Source organism: Bufo gargarizans, chromosome 5 (genome assembly GCF_014858855.1).
Source record: "Bufo gargarizans isolate SCDJY-AF-19 chromosome 5, ASM1485885v1, whole genome shotgun sequence".
Classification (NCBI taxonomy): Eukaryota; Metazoa; Chordata; class Amphibia; order Anura; family Bufonidae; genus Bufo; species Bufo gargarizans.
Window position 1 is genome coordinate 180,977,074 of NC_058084.1, and position 21,267 is coordinate 180,998,340.

The following is a 21,267-nucleotide window of genomic DNA, read 5'->3' on the forward strand; positions in this document are numbered from 1 at the left end:
TTTCCGTTCCGTTGTTCCGTTCCGTTTTTCCGTATGGCAAATACAGTATACAGTAATTTCATATAAAAAATTGGGCTGGGCCTAACATTTTCAATTGATGGTTCCGCAAAAAACGGAACGGATACGGAAGACATACGGATGCATTTCCGTATGTGTTCCGTTTTTTTTGCGGACCCATTGACTTGAATGGAGCCACGGACTGTGATTTGCGGCCAAATATAGGACATGTTCTATCTTTTCAACGGAACGGATAAACGGAAATACGGAAACGGAATGCATACGGAACACATTCCGTTTTTTTGCGGAACCATTGAAATGAATGGTTCCGTATACGGACCGTATACGGAACGCAAAAAACGGACCGTATACGGAACGCAAAAAACTGTAGTGTGAAAGAGGCCTAATAGAGAGGGTAATGGGTAGGAGATCCCCCTCTATGACATCTAGATGCCCTGATATTGCATGTGTCCAAGGACTGTCCAAATGGATGGCATTAGAAGGAACATTATTAAATTATACTGTAAAGATTTTACCAAACGCAGTAGATAACAATCGACTTTTATATACAAAATAACTATAGAAAATCTATAATAAATAAAAATAGAATGAAATAGATACTTTTATTTTTTCATAGATATCAGCTATAATAATTACTTTAGTGTTAAATTTAATAGGAATACATAGGTTAAAATAGAAAGACAGACTATATTAATGGCATTTACCATGTATAATCAGTGATAATGTATTTATTCATATTCTTTCCTATGTGTTTGGCCGCAAGTACAGCCATTGCTTCAGCACAAGTACAGTGTCAGGTTTTCACAATGTGATTTATTACTTGCAGCTACTGGCAAAATAGCATTGTCTTATAGACTGTTTACTTCTATTAGCTCAAATCAATATTTGTTTCTTGAACCATTCTATTTTTGTATTTGTTTCTCTCTCTGTTTAATATGTACTGATCTTTTGTCCCATTAAAAAATACTGTTCAGTATAAGATTTCAATCACTTTCTGGAATTGGGTAAGCTTGTTTTCAAGACAAATAATTATTTTCTGTTAATAAAAAGCAGCAACATATTCCACTGCATTCAGGGGCGTACACAGATCTCATAGAGCCCCACATTAAAACTTAATATGGGCCCCCCGCCCCACCAAGTTTCTCAGTATGCATGTGTCAAACAATACAAGGCAATGCAAAGCATAACTCCTTGCTTTTTTTATTTTTTTATAAAGCATGCTAAATTTTTATTAAAAAATTTGTAATAATAAAAAGTTTCCTCCACCTCACCCACATTATCTGTGGAACCTGTGCTTCATAAATATGGTGATAATTCTGAACACTATGGGGGAGATTTATCAAACTGGTGTAGAATAGAACTGTTTAGTTGCCCAAAGTAGCCAATCAGATTGCACCTTTTATTTTTCCGAGCTCCTTTGGAAAATCAAAGGTGGAATCTGATTGGTTGCTATAGACAATTAAGCCAGTTCTACTTTACACCAGTTTGACAAATCTCCCCCTATATTTCTCAGAACACTTACACTGCACAACTGGCATAAATGCATTGATAAATCTTCACAATACAAATCTATGTCTGTAAGCCTCCTTGGTGTATTATAAAACTGTCTGTCTGAAGCCACCACCAGGGGGAGCTCAGTGCATAAAAATGTGTACAATTACCATAGACTACAATTTAAGCTGTAAAATTCCTTTGAACTAAACTTCCCCCAGTAGAGGCTGTATGAAAATACTGTGTGTGTCGCCCCCCCCCATCCTCAGGTTCCATAACAGTCACATAGTCTGCCTCCATGGAAGGTACACCATTAATGGAAGAATCTGTTCATATCTGCCCCAATATGGTTTACAATCTACTTTTTCTAATTCAAGCTTACATAGTCCAGGAACAATTTTATAGGATGGCACAAAAACCCGTCTATAAACACTGCAGAGTTTACCCCTTTTAGCCTATGTCTCTTAAGAATCAGTGTATAAGTGACTAAATTGGCTCACTATGAGATTCACATTGAGGTTCTCCTAGGAATAAATCAAGAAACTGACCTGCTCCCCACCTAAGATGCTGTGTGAATTGGAGAGTCTTAATGCAGGTTACGTGATACACCTAAGGACCAGAATGATGCAGATTATACACATAAGCCACCAGAATGCAAATGAAACTTACAACCATATAGCTTAACTTTTTCAGCAGTTTGTAGTACAGTAGCTTGACTGTAGGATGGAACTACCTTCTCTCTCCAGGTTCATCAATGAGCCTTGGGCACTACTGACCTCATTGCCACATTAATAGTTGTTCTTCCTATGACCACTTTTGGTAGGTACTAACCTCTGCACACTGAGAACACCCAAAACACCTCTTTTGGAGATGCTTTGACCCAGAAGCCTAGCCATTACAACTTGGACAATGTCAGAGTCAGAGTCACTCATATACTTACTTTCTACTTTTACGCCTTTCAACACATGAATTTCTGACTGTTCATGCGCTGCCTAATATATCCCATCAAGTGATAAATGCCATTGTCATGAGATAATCAGTGTAATTTGCTTTGATTTCCTGATGGGGTAAACACAGATTTAATAGGGCCCGATAGCAAAACTTAGTATAAGCCCACCCAGTTTTCCAATACACATGTGTCAATGCAAAGAGAGACACTCCATATTTCTGGTGAATTTATGTTTTTTCATTAAGTGGAAGAAATTTTACCCACTTTATCCAACTAGTATTTTGGAAAAAGTGAACAGGTGCTCCAATAATATGGCACTCTTTCTGAACACCACTGGGGTCTTTTATCAAATTCATGTAAAGCAGAATTGACTTAGTTGCCCATAGCAACCAATCAGATTCCATCTTTCATTTTCCAAAGCATATGTAAAAAATTAAAGGTGGAATCTGATTGGTTGTTTTGGGCAACTAAGCCAGTTCTACTTCACACCAGTTTGATAAATGACCCCACATATTTCTCAATGCATTTACACCAGGCAACTGACATAAATGCATTAATATTTCTCTACATACAGCTCTGTGTCTGCAGCTTCCCTCATGCAGTATATGATAAAACTGGCTGAGGCCACCACTAGGAGGAGCTCAGTGTGCAGGAATGTATACAGGTAACATTGACTGCAATAGAAGCTGTAAAAATCTCTTTGAACTGAACTCCCGCTAGAGGCCATGTTTTCGTGTCGGGAACTGAAGATGTCCGGCGCCAGGCCTCCCTTGCCCTAGGCTCCATAGCAATTGTGTGGTCTGCCTCCATGCCATTGTCAGTGGTTTTAGGATGGGTTTCCATGTGCATTCTTTCAGATGTAGTTTTTGAAGCCAACACCAGATGTGGATTCTACAATGAGAGTAATTATAAATGACTGATACTATCTCACCTTTTTTTTAATCCATTCTTGGCTTTGTCTCTAAAAACGTCATCAGAGAACGTGAATGTGCAAAACCAGTCTGCATGATATGACTGATTGGTGTATAAACCCCATCGTCATTCACGCAGAACACTAAAAGTCCCTTTTATAAAACCCTAAAAAGTTTGCAGGGCTTCTGAGTTCTATTTACTGATTTTCCGATTCTTTCAATGGGCAGCATTACTGGTAATGTGCATTCACTTCAATTGAATAGTTTTTGCCTACAGTGCACACTATGTGTTGATGACATTACAGCAAACGATTTTTATCACACATGAACAAGAAAAAAGGTCATTGTTCACATAATTTTTATAGTCTTTAAAATTGAATTTGATATTTCACATGTCTATGAACAGGAATCGCTCAGAAACCACCTTAGGCTCTTATCTTGCGTCTCTATTTCGCACTCACATCAGCAAGGTTTTATGAAGGTCAAGAGCAATGAGTATTATCGTACCTATTCCATTAACAGCTCCACTGAGATCATTTTCATAAAGGAATCCAACGTCACCACCACTAAATGTGTGTTTTCTTCAACCAAATGGAATTGTTATACTTATTAGACTGCAGTTGTAAGATGTCTGTTACGAAATATTGAAGATTAAGATTACAGATTTGACTAGGCAGAATTACAAGGTCCATTGCTTCAGAAAGATATTATAAGTGTAGCGCTGTGGCGCCTTAAAGAGGACTTGTTAATTGAATTCTGTTAGCTTTGATTAAATGGGTCGGCCTCTTTCTGGTAACATTTGATAAATGTCTTTTTAAGATGACTATATGGCACCTACTAATATAGCCTTTGTTGACAAAGTCTTTTGTCCTGTCCACACAGAGGTCCTGTCCATAAAATGGCTGCTGATGGAGGGTCATTTGACCAGGCAAATCACTCAGCCTCCTCCATTCAAATACACTGCACCTGCCATCTGTGCTGCTGGTTATGTTTTTTTGGAGGTATGGTATGCTTGAATGGAGGAAGCGGATTGATGTTTCTGGCCACATGACCCTCCATCAGTGGTCATCTTATGGACACAACCTCTATGGAGACGGCACAGAAGATTTCACAAACAGTAAAAATAGACATAGCATAAAAATAGCACTCAAAACAAGTCCCAATAGTCTCTTGTGACTGAGAACCTTCTGAAAAAATAAACTAAAATAACATTGATGGGAAGTACTGTCCTTTCTTCTTTTATTTTTGGTGGAAAGGACTGTACTTCTTGCAGAAGAAAGGCATGGCCATGGGGGTGGCGAAATTTGTGCCCAGCTATGCCAATTGGCATAGATAGATAGATGGCACTATGGGAGGAGAGGTCAGTATTAGTGTTGGGCGCGAATATTGGAATTGCGAATTTTGAGAATTCGCAAAGATTTAGAATATAGTGCTATATATTCGTATTTGCAAATATTCTAGATTTTTTTTCATCTGAACCCATGATCCTTCCCTGCTTCTTGCTTTTGGGCCAATGAGAAGGCTGCAATGTCTTTGATTGAGCTTAGCAACATCCCTAGCAACCAATAGGACAGTTGCCTACCCCTTACTATATAAGAACCTCCCCAGCAGCCATTTATGTAGTTTTATGGAGTTCTGAGAGAGACAGCAGTGACATTGCTGTGTTGCTCTGTGCTTTGCTGAGTCATTACATTAGATAGATAGTTAGTTAGTTTATCTATATAATAAAGATAGTTAGTGGGAGATAGTCAGTGTAGGTTAGATAGTGATATAGTGTAGCTGATAGGTTCTGCTGTCCATACATACATGCTACAGACATAGATCTGAGATGTCACAAGTTCACGACAATACTTAGTGCACCAATCAATAATATGTAGTCAGACCTGCTAAAATATGAAGTTACGCGTATTGCGCAAAAATATGCGCATCATTAATTGACGATTTGAGCAATCACAAATATATTGGAGCACTCTATCTGCATATAAAGCTATTGTAATGTTCTGCCGTGCCAACCATTTTCTCCAGTCTCAGGAAACTTATAGCAGCTTGAAAAATGTAGCAAAAGGGACCCACACCTGTATTGTGCGTGCAATACGCTCATATTACATTGCCGATTTTTGCAATCAAGAAAATAATGGCAAATTCTCGAATTTGCAAATTCATGGCGAATATTCGCCACAATATTCGCGAAATATTGCAAATTCGAATATTGCCCCTGCCGCTCATCACTAGTCAGTATATGCATTGCCACCAATGAATCTGGTACGGTGGTGATACATAGATGACTGATCCCTTCCAAAGTATGATGCAAAGGAAGAATTGGAAGAATATCTGATCAGATTAAATAAGAACTATTGGGGTATTACCCTAAATGGGAAACTAGTGAGGTCACTTTACATGATTTTAACCTAACCATATTTAAAGATCAGGGAGTGTTGTGCACGAGGACATTCTTTCAAAAAAACTGATGTAAATAGCTATATCGAAAGAGATAGCTGCCACCATGATCCTTGGTTGCAAGACGTACCCAAAGGGCAGTGCATAAGAGTAAGAAAAAACTGCACCAGGAAAAAGGACTATAGTAAGCAAGATTTTAATGGGAGTGAATAAAAGGTTTGCATATAAAATAAGAGGGATAGGGAAAGGAAATTCAGAAGCCCTTGAGAAAGCCGCATGGCGAAACCAGTCGGGTGAAGTACACATATTGTTTCTATACAAGGCTTTTATACAAGTTTTAATCTTGTGAGTATAACAATAAATTGAGATTTAAAAGTGTAAGTGGATCCGACCCACAGTGCTTGTTACTTTGTGTCCTGATTGCTCATTCAGGTATTTCCTGGACCACTACAAGTGTGAATATAGGTCTGAGGATGCTGCACCTCTGAAGAGGACAAGCTACATGGAAAGGAGAAGGAAAACCTGGTTGTGATACAGCTGACATCAGAGTGGTGTTTTAGGCTCATCCGGAGGAGGACTGCAAGCATGCTAAAGAGGTTTGCGATGAGAGTAAAAAAAAAAAAAAATAGTATAGAGATAATACATTTGATGATATTTTGCTCTGAGTCCCATCAATTACTATAAGCTAAGTGTAACGCCCCTGAGTGGCATTACCACTCCTACGTCCTGCTTCTACCTGTGAATGCTAATATAATGTTATCTTATGCATTTATTTCCAGGTCCCTAGACACTGTGCAATTATAGTAATGTTATGTAATTGTTCATGGTTGATAAAAAATGGTTGCACATTTCACATACAAACAATAGAGCTGAGAAATGGGGATCATTCCAAATTAAAGTGGTATTATACCTACTATAAATGGAAAAATAGACATTCTTTGCGCACATTTTTGATCAAATAAGTATTGAGCAGAGTATAAATGTAGCTGGTTCCTACACTGCCCTGAAAATTGTAGGCTTAGGTAAGTCCAAGGCAGGCGGTATATTAGTGTTAGGTACCTATCTGCGGAAGCCACCTTGATGTCTGGTAGATGGGCCCAACACACTTTTGATCAAAAATGTGCGCAAAGAGCTTCTATTTTCCATTTATAGTAGGTATAATACCACTTTAATTTAGAATGATCCCCATTTCTCAGTTCTATTGTTTGTATGTGAAATGTTGTGCAGCCATTTTTTTTTTTATCAACCATGTTTGCTTGATATATATGCACCTGTGACTATTAATATGAATGTGCTAGTCTAAATTTTCTTGTAGTATATATTGAGGGTAGGGTCCTCTTTTAGACTGAGCAACGCCCATCTGCCTGGGGCTTCTGAGCAGAGTATAAATGTAGCTGGTTCCTACACTGCCCTGAATATTGTAGGCTTAGTTAAGTACAAGAGAGTCAGTATATTTAGTGTTAGGTACCCATCTGCGGAAGCCACCTTGACACCTGGTAGATGGCCCCGAAACACGTTTGATCAAAAATGTGCGCAAAGAGTTTCTATTTTTTTAATTTATAGTGGGTATAATACCACTTTAATTTAGAATGATCCCCATTTCTCAGCTCTATTGTTTGTATGTTAAATGTTGTGCAGCCATTTTTTTTTTATCAACCATGTTTGCTTGATGGATTTGCACCTGTGACTATGAATATGAATGTGCTAGTCTAAATTTTCTTGTAATGTAATTGTTCATGTAATGTGCCTGGTTCGCCAGCAGGTGGCAGCAACTATGGCAGAGCTACACTTAGAGAGAATGGAACTCACCATTCCATTCTCCCCTCCTTTCTTGGTCAGAAGTGGGCCATTGCTGTTTGCTACCAGAAGGAGGTAGGGAGTTCTGGTGTGTTCTGGTTGAGACTGCATGTTGGAGCTGTCATGATTTTAACCTATTCCCTGGCATAATCCAGAGTCAGACTACAGAGATAAGTTGCAGCATCCTGCTGAAGCAGAGATTCCATTTAAGTCTCCAAAGACATACTGATAGGGACCTTAGATTGTGAGCCCCATTGGGGACAGTATGATGATAATGTCTGTAAAGCGCTGTGGAATATAGTAGCGCTATATAAAATGCAAAAAAAAAAGAAAAAAAGTCTGTTAGTACAGTAGAGCCAAAGAGAAACCGATGTAGTAGAGTTGAGGTTGTTTGCCTGCCAGAGTTAATGCTAAAGCCTGCTGGGAACCAAGATAAAGTATGTAAAGTATGGAGGAACGTTTATGCAAAGTAAAGCTGCCATTGAACTTCTGGACTCAAATATTTCTTCAAATCCCTCAATTGTTCACCCTATTTGTCTGCTTCAAAGCCAACGCCTAGGGTTCCGAGCGTATCCAGTTAGGAGCACCGTGACATGTGCACAAAACATTAAGGGACATTATAGGCCACCCTATATCACTCGGCCATTTCTACACCTGTGTACCAACACCATTTGTTAAAGGGACTCTGTCCCGTTGTTGCTTCATTGCAACTGGAGTCACAAAACACTTATATCATCTTAAAGGGACCCCTTGCAGACCGCTGTTGTTGCATAAGGAGGTCAAGACTATCCTTCAAGTGTAGATTCAGCAGATTTCAGTACCTTCTATTCATGTATTTACAATGTTCTTGTTGGGTATGGACCATAGTCATTCAAGGGTCAAGCCGATGCAACCTACAGATGTAGTTGAGTTAACACACATGCTTTATGAGACGTGTTATCTAAACTAAATGCATTAAGCAAACACCTTCAATTGCTTTTCAATGGCTTCAGTTTCAAGATTACGCGATGAGTTAAGAAAGTAGCAGTATTAGCACAAGCATTTAAAGAGGTTGTCCAGCCTCAAAATCATTTTGAAAACTGCTTCAACTAGGTTCACATCTGTAGTGGAGGTTCCACCAGGAGCTTCCATCGCAGATTCCGGCAGAAAACTATTAAATACTGCTCCATGCAGTGGTATTTTGTCAGGCAGAATGCCGGAATTCATTCCAGAAAGCCAAATTGGATCTTTTAGATGTTTTTGGTGTCTGGCATATTCTGTATCTGGTGACTTGGCTGCAGATATGAACCTAGACTTAAACGTGACATTCACCTTACCAGTACCCCAAATGTCTGGTTCTGATGCTTCCTGGGTCGCCCACCAGTGCCTGCTTACTGGTGGGTGATGAGTGTTACAAGAACGTATTATTTATTATTTTTTCAAATGTATGTCACATTATCATCCCTCACTTTCTGTTTCAATAGTTTTATTGAGTGATTTTATATAGTATATTACAAAGAAGAATTATACAAAAATAACAATCAAGGAAATTCAGATATACAGTTTATCATAGCCGTCAGAATTCAAACAAGTTTTGAACAAGGTTTTGTCACAAATTAGCTACAATATCTTCCATTGAGTAGCAATAAGAAAATATAAAGGCCCAGGTAGTTTACAATAAAATGCAAGGAATGACTGTCAAGAACAAAAATATTTAGAAAAAGAAGCAATTTAATAAAGATCCAATGTTGGTGTTAGAGAATTGCGTGGGAGGAGGTCTAGTGTACAGAATGCTATCATCCCAGTTCTGTGTAAATGTATCCCATCTGTCTTGGCTCTGTTATCTGTACTATACAGTTTGAGACAAAAGTGCAATACCATAAATACATATATATATATATATATATATATACACACACTCACTTAAAGAATTATTAGGAACACCATACTAATACGGTGTTGGACCCCCTTTTGCCTTCAGAACTGCCTTAATTCTACGTGGCATTGATTCAACAAGGTGCTGATAGCATTCTTTAGAAATGTTGGCCCATATTGATAGAATAGCATCTTGCAGTTGATGGAGATTTGAGAGATGCACATCCAGGGCACGAAGCTCCTGTTCCACCACATCCCAAAGATGCTCTATTGGGTTGAGATCTGGTGACTGTGGGGGCCATTTTAGTACCGTGAACTCATTGTCATGTTCAAGGAACCAATTTGAAATGATTTGCGCTTTGTGACATGGTGCATTATCCTGCTGGAAGTAGCCATCAGAGGATGGGTACATGGTGGTCATGAAGGGATGGACATGGTCAGAAACAATGCTCAGGTAGCCCGTGGCATTTAAACGATGGCCAATTGGCACTAAGGGGCCTAAAGTGTGCCCAGAAAACATCCCCCACGCCATTACACCACCACCAGCATGCACAGTGGTAACAAGGCATGATGGATACATGTTCTCATTCTGTTTACGCCAAATTCGGACTCTACCATTTGAATGTCTCAACAGAAATCGAGACTCATCAGACCAGGCAACATTTTTCCAGTCTTCAACAGTCCAATTTTGGTGAGCTCGTGCAAATTGTAGCCTCTTTTTCCTATTTCCTATAGTGGAGATGAGTGGTACCCGGTGGGGTCTTCTGCTGTTGTAGCCCATCCGCCTCAAGGCTGTGGCTTCACAAATGCTTTGCTGTATACCTCGGTTGTAATGAGTGGTTATCTCAGTCAACGTTGCTCTTCTATCAGCTTGAATCAGTCAGCCCATTCTCCTCTGACCTCTAGCATCAACAAGGCATTTTCGCCCACAGGACTGCCGCATACTGGATGTTTTTCCCTTTTCACACCATTCTTTGTAAACCCTAGAAATGGTTGTGCGAGAAAATCCCAGTAACTGAGCAGATTGTGAAATACTCAGACCGGCCCATCTGGCACCAACAACCATGCCATGCTCAAAATTGCTTAAATCACCTTTCTTTCCCATTCTGACATTCAGTTTGGCGTTCAGGAGATTGTCTTGACCAGGACCTCAACCCTACATGCATTGAAGCAACTGCCATGTGATTGGTTGACTAGACAATCGCATTAATGAGAAATAGAACAGGTGTTCCTAATAATTCTTTAGGTGAGTGTATATATATATTTTACAGAATAGAACCATATTTTATGGATTTCAAAAGATCCAGCACTGGGGCCACAGTTGAGCCCAAACCATATTCAGTTCAATGGTTGCAATGTTACACTGCGATCTTTGGTCGAACAATGGCTGACATGGACTCGGCGTTCAATTGACCAGATCTTACTTCCATCGAGCACCTATAGCATGAGCTGGAAAATCAAGTCTGATCCACAAAAAACCCATCTGGGAGCTCAACAAACTGAAATTACTGGCCAGTCTTTTAAAGGGATTTGTCTCATCTCAGCCTTTCATGTCCAGTTCTCCGTTGTTTTCATAACTTCCATGGTCAGGGGTGGATTGGCCATAGACCCTACAGGGAAATTTCCTGGTGGGCCGATGCTCCGGGGGGCCCACTCAAACCCTCCTCTCCGCTGCCGGGCGGGTACATAATGAACTATCAGTGGTAAAATGCTGTGAGAATCAGGTACTCATGTACCCAGCCAGCGATCGCACATGCCTTCTGATTTCAAAAGCTGTGTCACCTCACCTCCTGAGCCCTCTGCTCCATAGACAACTGGAGGAGGACAGAAAATGGTAGCTATTGATGGCCAACACAGAGGGCCAGCTTTTGGGCAGTATATTTTGGTACACTGGGTTATTTGGTTCTGCTAGGATGGTATTATGTACTATGATATTGTTGATCCCACCTACTTGTGCTGCCCCGCTTTCTGTTTATTTGGACCTGCCTACAAAATGGGGCCACTTTTATTTTTATTTTTTTCCAGGTCCAGGACTCAGCCCTATTTCACCTTAAGGACTTGGCCATTTTTTGCTAATCTGACCAGTGTCACTTTAAGTGGTGATAACTTTAAAACGCTTTGACTTATCCAGGCCATTCTGAGATTGTTTTTTCCGTCACATATTGTACTTCATGACACTGGTAAAATGAAGTCAAAAAAATTATTTTTTTGCATAAAAAAATACGTAATTTACCAAAATGTGGAAAAATTAGCAAATTTCAAAGTTTCAGTTTCTCTACTTCTGTAATACATAGTAATACCCCCAAAAATTGTGATGACTTTACATTCCCCATATGTCTACTTCATGTTTGAATTATTTTGGGAATGATATTTTATTTTTTGGGGATGTTACAAGGTTTAGAACTTTAGAAGCAAATATTGAAATTTTTCAGAAATTTACAAAATCACAATTTTTAGGGACCACTACAGCTCTGAAGTCACTTTGCGAGGCTTACATAATAGAAACCACCCAAAAATGACCCCATATAAACTACACCCCTCAAGGTATTCAAAACTGGTTTTACAAACTTCGTTAACCCTTTAGGTGTTGCACAAGACTTATTGGCAAATGGAGATGAAATTTGAGAATTTAATTTTTTTGCCTAATTTTCCATTTTAACCCATTTTTTCCACTAACAAAGCAAGGGTTAACAGCCAAACAAGACTGTAACTTTATTGCCCTGACTCTGCCGTTTACAGAAACACCCCATATGTGGCCGTAAACTACTGTACGGCCACACAGCGGGGCGTAGAGTGAAAGGTGCACCGTTTGGTTTTTGGAAGGCAGATTTTGCTGGGAATGTCCCATTTGAAGCCCCCTAGAGAAACCCCTAGAGTAGAAACTCCCTAAAAGTGACCCCATCTAAGAAACTACACCCCTCAAGGTATTCAAAACCGATTTTACAAACTTGGTTAACCCTTTAGGTGTTGCACAAGATTTAATGGAAAATAGACATACAATTTCAAAATTTCACTTTTTTGGCAGATTTTCCATTTTAATATTTTTTTCAAGTAACAAAGCAAGGGTTAACAGCCAAACAAAAACTCAATATTTATGGCCCTGATTCTGTAGTTTACAGAAACACCTCATATGTGGTTGTAAACTGCTGTATGGGCACATGGCAGGGCGCAGAAGGAAAGGAATGCCATACGGTTTTTGGAAGGCAGATTTTGCTGGATTGTTTTTTTTGACACCATGTCCCATTTGAAGCCCCCCGATGCACCCCTAGAGTAGAAACTCCAAAAAAGTGACCCCATTTTAGAAACTACGGGATAGGGTGGCAGTTTTGTTGGTACTAGTTTAGGGTACATATGATTTTTGGTTGCTCTATATTACACTTTTGTGCGGCAATGTAGCAAGAAATAGCTTTTTTGGCACAGTTTTTTTTTGTTATTTACAACATTCATCTGAAAGATCATGTGGTAATTTTATAGAGCAGGTTGTCACGGACGCGGTGATACCTAATATGTATAAAAAAAAATTTATGTAAGTTTTACACAATGATTTCATTTTTAAAACAAAAAAAGTTTTTGTGTCTCCATAGCCTAAGAGCCATAGTTTTTTCAGTTTTGGGGCGATTATCTTAAGTAGGGTCTCATTTTTTGTGGGATGAGATGGCTGTTTTATTGGCACTATTTTGGGGTGCATATGACTTTTTGATCGCTTGTTATTGCACTTTTTGTGACGTAAGATGACAAAAATTGCTTTTTTTAAACAGTTTTTATTTTTATTTTTTTACGGTGGTCACCTGAGGGGTTAACTCATGTGATATTTTTATAGAACCGGTCGATACGGACACGGCGATACCTAATATTTATCCTTTTTGTAATTTATGTAAGTTTTACACAATGATTTCATTTTTGAAACAAAAAAAAATCATGGTTTAGTGTTTCCATAGTCTAAGAGCCATAGTTTTTTCAGTTTTTGGGCGATTATCTTGGGTAGGGTCTCATTTTTTGCAGGATGAGATGACGGTTTGATTGGCACTATTTTGGCGTACATGCGACTTTTTTCATCACTTTTATTACCTTTTTTGGGAGATAAGGTGGGCAAAATTTCAATTTTCTCATAGTTTTTATTTTTTTATTTTTATGGCGTTCACCGTGCGGGGAAAGTAACATGACCGTTTTATAGATCAGGTCGTTACGGACGCGGCGATACCAAACATGTGTAGGGAATTTTTTTTTTTCATTTTTAATCAGTGATAAATGTGTTTTTTTATTTTTACTTTTTTTTCACATTTTTTGACCCAGACCCACTTGGTTCTTGAAGATCCAGGGGGTCTGATGTCTGTATAATACAGTACAGTACAATATATATTGTACTGTACTGTATTTTACTTACACTTTGTCTGAACAGATCTATGCCTTTAGCACAGATCTGTTCAGCACCATGGACAGCAGGACGCCTGAGAAGGCGTCCTGTTGCCATGGGAACCTTCCCCGTCTGCGAAGTTGTGGCCACAACTTCGCAGACGGGGAAGGGTAAGGACTAGGGCTCCCTCCCTCTGTCACCCCATCCTGTCGGGGGCTGCAAAGGCACAGCAGCCCCCCGATGGGAGAGGGAGGGAGCCGCATCTTACTGTTAACACTTTCGATACAGCGGTCTGTACGGACCGCTGTATGGAAAGGGTTAAACGGCTGACATCCATTCACAGATATCAGCCATTTATACCAGGGTGTCAGCAATGTGCTGACACCCTGGTATAACCACTGCACACCAACGATTATTCGGCGGGAGGCGGGTAGGGGATTCCGATCGCCTCCCGCACCGCCCGCAACCCCCCCTGCACCTCCCACCAGGCTAAAATCATTCAGAGGTGCGGGGGGGGGGGGCTTGGGGTGATAAATATATATTTTCGGCATACTAAAGTTTCTGATCACCGCGGTCAGGGACAGCGGGGATCAGAAACTGCAGAAATCGCAATAAACCGCAGGTCTGAATTGACCTGCGGTTTGCTGCGATCGCTGATACGGGGGGGTCATATGACCCCCCCAGCGTTGTGACAGGATGCCGGCTGAATGATTTCAGCCGGCATCCTGTGCGGATTAACCCCCGGGGCGCCGCAATCTCACTTTAAACTCATGACGTACCGGTACGTCATGGGTCGTTAAGGGCTCGGTATCCATGCCGTACCGGTACAGGTATGGGTCCCTAAGGGGTTAAGTTCCCAGGCCATCCCTTCCCATGGTAGTAAATAGGGGGTATGTAAACGGCATAGAACAGCAATTCAAGCATTTCCATAACTCAGTAGGCCATCAATTTCAGCTAAGTAGGGGGGTGCCGCTCAGCACCGGTGCCCATCACCTGTTTGAAGGTGCTTGTGTAAGGTCTGTAATATTTTGATTGTTTACATGGTGCTATCTACCTACTTATATTCTACAACATTATATTCTACAATATTCTGAACCTGGAAGACCCCTTTAAACATATCTAGTTCCTACACACACTGGAAAAAAGTGATTTCTTTAGCAAAGTACATTTTTTTCCCCAACAAAAGACTTTGATATGAAATATTTAATACACGCTGCAGCTTTGGTCCCAGGCAGCCCAGTTTCTCCTTCCTTTATTATGGCATTTTATGAATTGCTCACTGATGGGCTAATGTGTCTGCGGAAAATGGAGAGGCTCTTATTAAAATGGCACCCACCATAACATTCTGTAATGAATGTAACTGCTGAACAGTGGGGAATTATACATGAAGCTACATTAGCTGTGTCTTCCTTTGCTGCGTGTCATAGAATATGACAGACTAGAGGAGAGATCCTGTCAGTGAAGATGTAAAGCTTTCCCAAAGTCCATCAGAAGTCTGCATCTTCATGCAAATTTCCATCAGCTTACACAAAGTAATTTAAAGCTTTACTGAACAGCTGTCTTGCATAAAACGCAAGAAGAAGCAATATTTTCAAAGTGTACTCATACAAAATTTGGTATGTTCCCTTCTAGTTTAAGCTATGTTCACATCCTTCGTCTCCATAGTTTGGTCTTTATGCTGTAATAAAATGCCAATCCTGAAAACAATATAGCATCTGCCAAACAAGCGTTGAAAACTGCTATTAAAGTTGCCCTATGTGACTTTTGGGTGAGCTTACTTTTCTCAGCATCTGTCAGCTGTATCAACCCTACTATATTAGACATATATCATAACAGGGTTGATCTTGCTGATTAAAATGCTACCTGTCTTGTGAAATTGGTTGGAGCATTTCTGGGGGGGAAAATACTTTTTGTTCTTCATGTAAATGAGAGCTTCAGTTCACAAAAGGGCAGGCGCTATATCCTCTGTGCACCTCAGTTCTGCTGATGGCCTCATTCAGAAAATACTTGTATTTCTCACATTATAATAATTCTGATGTATCTTTTGTAAGAACTTTACATTGTGCCGTTCCTCTGTTATTATTTCTATCAATTCATGCATAAATTGACAACTGTTAACAGTTGGGGGTGTGCCCTTACACAGTCTGATGATGTCTAATCAGTACTGCCAGTTTTAGTCTATGTTGGGACAAACCCCCTATGACTAAGGGGAATAGTAACGCCCAGAAACTGTTTTTTAATTTCAATACAAAGTCCATAATTTCTATCTAATCAATATTATACAACCCCAACAGAGCCATGGGCTGAGAGTAGGCAAAGTAGGCAGTCATTTTAAGTATATTTTATTATATTTTTATGACCGATAGATATGAATTTGAATATCAATAGTAATAAGTCAGACTAACTGGGATTGCATTTTTTCCTGAAGTCGTTTTGCTAGTTGTCCGACTTGACTTTTCCAATTAGAATTCTACTAGAGAAAGCCAGTTGATGACTAGAGAAACCTCTTCAGGAAACAAAAATACAAGTCCAGTTGCTGTGACTTATTACTATTATTGACTACCAGCAGTGAACCTGCCAATTAGCTTGTAAACAGGGGTACTGGTATACTAGGGGGGAGACTGTACCTGAGAAAATGCTGGTCAGCCCGAAGCGTTTCCTCCGAGGTGGGTTCATCAGGGGGTATATGAGGGTAAAAAAAAGTTCCCAAAAAGATAATAGATACATAAACAATTAAGTGGTATAAATAAACTAACAAATACAAGAAACGCCACTAAGCGTGGTAAAAAGATACATCCTACCACATGTAGTTCACCAAAGAGGACAGACGGCAGGATATACTACATGGAGGGGTCCCTTGTTAATCCTAATGCCCAGGGGGTGCAGATGATGCCCGAACCACGCTTAGTTCAGTTTTTTGTATTTGTTAGTTTATTTATACCATTTAATTGTTTATGTATTGTGAGATAGTGACAGATCTCACAGAGGTGAAAAGCAAAGGAAGGGGTGGATAGTGCAGTCCATACCCCTATTCCACCACAGGTGAGACCAGCTGGAGGTGCTCGGGCTGGCATAAAGCACCTCCCAGGGTGTCAGTGTAGGGGAAAGAGATTCGTTGTGCAACAGGGTCCTGCTGGATGCTCTGTATTAGCGGTCTCAGCCGGGCTGGCTGAGGGACCATGGGGACTAGGTGCTAGCCGGAGCATTGGGGGACGCCGTGATGCCTGGGCGAAAGGGTCACGAGGCGGAGTCGGGGGGACTACTGTGCCACACTACCCCATGAAGGTACTGGATGTGAGACCGTGTGAACAGGGCTCTGTACAGCCAGGCAGCTGTGGGACACTGGGCTGGGAAAGCCACTTGTAATTACCGTGTGCGAAAAATACCTTGTTTAGTTAGAGCCCAGTCGGGCTGGTGTTTATTTTGTATGATTTATGTTTTGTAGGAAGGTGCAAGGGTCCGTCATTGACGGAAGGTACGTGTCACCGAGGTTCCTGGCCTCGGTGAGATAAGAACCGGGAATTTTGCGTGTCAGCGGCAGCTAGTGCTCTCTGACACTGTTTTACTTAGTGTGGCTGTAAAGCCAATCTGGGCCGGTTCTTATTGGGAGCAGCCAAAGAGCAGGGTGGGTGGCTGTTCCCCACATCCAGGCCAGGTTTTGGGCTGGGTTTAAAAACCCAGCCAGCAGCTCAGCTCGGTGTGGTATGTTCCTCCAAGTGATAGTGGAGATGTGGAAGCTCTGTGTTTGGAAGCTGAGGAGTTCTGCCATACTGCAAGGCTGAGAGTCGCATGAGAGCGGCCTGCTGGGAGTCAGGCGCCCTAAAGCCTGCTGTGGTCTGCCAGGTGATTTATGTTATTTTGGGGGCTCTTGCTGTGTGAACTAACACCAGGACCCTGTAAAGCATTGTTTTTTCTTTTCTGTGTGAATAAACACTGGACTTTTGTTTTTTCAACAGTGGTCTTGCCTCTGTATTGCATCTACTTACCCTGCCTACCAGAGGAAATCCCTACAGTTTGTTTTGCTGAGGTGCCAAATAAAAGCGATGTTTGGACCTTAAACTTGGTGTCTGGTTGAAGATACTTGTGTCGATGACCCCGGAGCAGAGCTAACAATTGGTGTCGGATGCGGGCAGGAGCCCTGGCTGAAAAGAGGGAAAGTGGCTGCCTAGAGCAACGACTGCACACAGGAGCCTGCTGGTGATAATTGGACTTTTTTTTTTTTACTGTGGTGCAAACAGTGCAGGATTTAAAGGGCCAGTAGCAGAGTAAAATAGTAGCAGAATTTTTTGGGTCAAAATGGCGACCGGGGTGAAAGGTGCCCCAGTTTGGCAGATAACCAAGGCCACAAAGGAAGTAATAGCGCAGCTGGTGTGGGAAACTAATTTCTTATTGAGGAAGCCGAGTGCAGTACTTGGAGAGGCTGCTCTGAACTGGGCTGAGAGTGGTGTACCGGAGGAAAAGTGTATATATGCCGTTGCCAAGGGCAAAGAGGTGGAGAGTGGTGCCTGTGTTTCCTGTGATGGTGTACAAGGTCCTAAAGGGTGCGTCTGGAGTGACTGTCCGGGAGAGGTCCGGACTCCAGAGAAGGCTGGAGATCTCAGTAGAGGTGATCTTGGAATATCTTCATCTCCAGAGACTGCCGAATCCACAACGTCATGCGGTAAGAACATTCCTGTATTTATTGGGCTGGCAGGTGGTAAGTCCCAGAGGCAAGGAACTGTCGCAAGAGGATGTGTCTCTGTGGAAACCGCAGCGTCTGAACAGGCAGGTAAGTATGTTGTGGTTGCTCCCTCAGGGGAGAAGGGTATTGTGTGGCCCAAAATGCCTGCGACCAAGGCTAGGCTTGGAGTCGTGAAAGTTAGAGACCCTATGCTAGTCCGGGTAAGGGGTAGCACAATGCTGAAAACTAAGACAGGTATAATGGTAACTATGCTGGACAGACCGGGGATTAAAAAGGACTGTCAGATAGTTCCTACCGGACGTGAGACTATGGTGACAACTAGAACCAATGGTGCCAAGTTATCTGCATTGCCTAATGAAAATGTGAAGTTATGTAACCTAGGTGATAAGGATGACACCCCTTTTCCTTTGCAGGCTGTGATCAGGAAAAAAAGCTACTCCTGCTGGTTTAATTGTATATGTGGTAGGGATGTTGATTGATGGTGAGAGCACACAGCTGAAGGAAGCCCATATGATAAACGTACAGGAAAATGAGGCAATGCTAGAAGGGGTACCACATGTATTAGGTACAGATAAGCAATCTCCACAGGGTTCTATGGTTAGTGAGCTTGGGTGCAAGATAGATGAAAGTGGTGTGGCCTATAATGTGAACCAGGCACCTGAAAGAGAGTGCAGGTGGTTCTCACTAAGGGGGTCTCCAGTGAGAACTGCGTCTTGTGGACCGGATGTTACAAATATGTTCATATATGATGTGATGTTTGGCTGTGATATTGTTTCGTTGTTGTGGGGTAAGGTAGACACTTCTGCAGATACTGACAAAACTCCTGCAAAACCTGTACTTGCCCGTTTTAATGAAGGTCTAAGGGAGCTGCACATTGACCACCATAGGGAAAGAATATTGCCTATTGAAAACAATGGTGCTGATAAGGTGCAAAGCGATTGTGCCAAGTTTGCGGAAAGGTATAATGAAAAGGTGATGACAGGTGAAATATGTGATGATGACATGCATTTTCTGTTGCAGGATGTGGTCAGGGGAATAGCGCCCCTGGGTGGAAAACATGTGAAGGATACAGAAGTGCAGATAAATGTTGTGAGCCCTGAGTGGAGCAATCCTACTCTGGTGAACGTGCAAGAAAGGGTAGCAGTCCTTGAGGGTGTATCAAATGTACCAGAGGTGGACATGCAGTCTCCACAGTGTTTTATGGTCAATAAAGTAATGTCCCAGGTAGGCATTAACTAGGCAGTGCCCCTAGAGGTCAGTGTTAATAATGACATGAGTGACATAGGCGATGTATGTGCTGTGACAATTAGCAACTTCAAGAGGGAAGCTACCAGGTCAAGGTATTGCGAAATTCAGGCGGTCACTAGTAGCGACCAGACGACAGTTATACCTGACGTGAAGAGAGCCGAGTGGGGAGACGGCAGCCTAGTGTCTGAGACCCATACCCAGGGCAGGGGTAGATGACCTGACATGTCAGTACAGCTGCAATCCTGAGGATTTTTTTCTCTCCACACGGTCCCAAGATATGATTGAGAAGGGACTAGCTGTCTTCACAGAGTCACCGAAGAAGACTGCAGTAGACACAAAGTGCTTAAAGGGACCCTGGGTGGAATTCCCCGCAGAATGAAGAGCATCTGGAACAGGAGGCCCTCTCCTTGGCTCGATCCCTTGAAGAAGCGCTTGAGGAGCGAGATGAATGTGAGAGGCTGAACAAGCAACTCAGAGCAGGGATGGAAGATCTCATGAGCTCAAAAGATGATGTCAGGACGAACGTCTATGAGTTGAAGAAGTCTAAGCCAGAACCTGTTAAGAATGGGTCTGGAGATGGTGGCACCGTGGTGCCGACCGAGGCCGAGAAGACTGAAGCTCTTTCTGCTGAGCCCGCTGATGGGGTTGATGTGAATGCAGAGGCCAAGAGACTTGTGGCAATGAGTAGCCAGGACCTGGCCATGAAAGATGCTCCCTCTGCCGTCAGTGCCTTACAGAAAGCCAGCGGTCTGCTGAATAAGAAATACCAGGAGACAGACGACCAGCATTCAGATGGTGTCTACTACTGTGAGATGGCTCTCCTAGAGCCTAAACGATTGGGGAACAATATCCTGATTGAACCTCTGGAGGGTTTGGCAGAAGGCAACGAGTCTGGTGAAGATCCTGATGTCCCCAGTGCCTCCAACCTTGATGAGAAGGAGGAGTTAAGAAGGCAAGGATATGATGCCATGTCTGTGAAGGATGAAAAGGCTAATAAAGTAAATGGAGACTCCAAAGAAATAGAGGCCGAAGAAGCTAAGGCTGAGGTCTTGAAATGGGAGAAAACCTTGGATGTTCCAGAGACCAAAGTTAGGACGGAAGGAGCGACTGCCGAAGTAGGAAAAGACACTAAAGATGCAGAAGACTTTGAAGCTGGCTCCAAACCCGAAGAAACCCCTGCTGAGAATAATGGAAAAGTGGTCAAGATGCGTGGAAAAGGAGCGAGTCATAAGAAACCTGCTCTGCTGAAGGAGCCCCGCAAGGCAAAAGACAAAGGGATGGGACACGGCCATGACTGTTCAGTCAAGAGTTGCCGCAGTCCAAGAAAGGATGTGAGGGGCCTGTGTAGAAGCCAGGAAATATAAAAAGAAAGTACCTGCTCATGAAATGGGAAAGAAAATCCCAGAGGCCTTGTCAGCTCTGTAATAAACTCATGAGGGTGACAAATTAAGCGCTGTTGTCCTGGGTCTGGCAGAATAAGGAGAAGACTATAGGCTCTGTATTAGTGGTCTCAGCCAGGCTGGCTGAGAGACCACGGGGCTAGGTGCTAGCCAGAGCATTGGGAGAT

At 41.8% G+C, this 21,267-nt stretch overlaps 1 protein-coding gene across 4 annotated transcripts in view; it reads right to left on the reverse strand.

Moving 5' to 3' along the window:
• The window catches only part of TPK1 (thiamin pyrophosphokinase 1), a 730,092-nt gene that overhangs the window by 258,903 nt on the left and 449,922 nt on the right, over window positions 1-21,267 (reverse strand). The window lies entirely within an intron of this gene.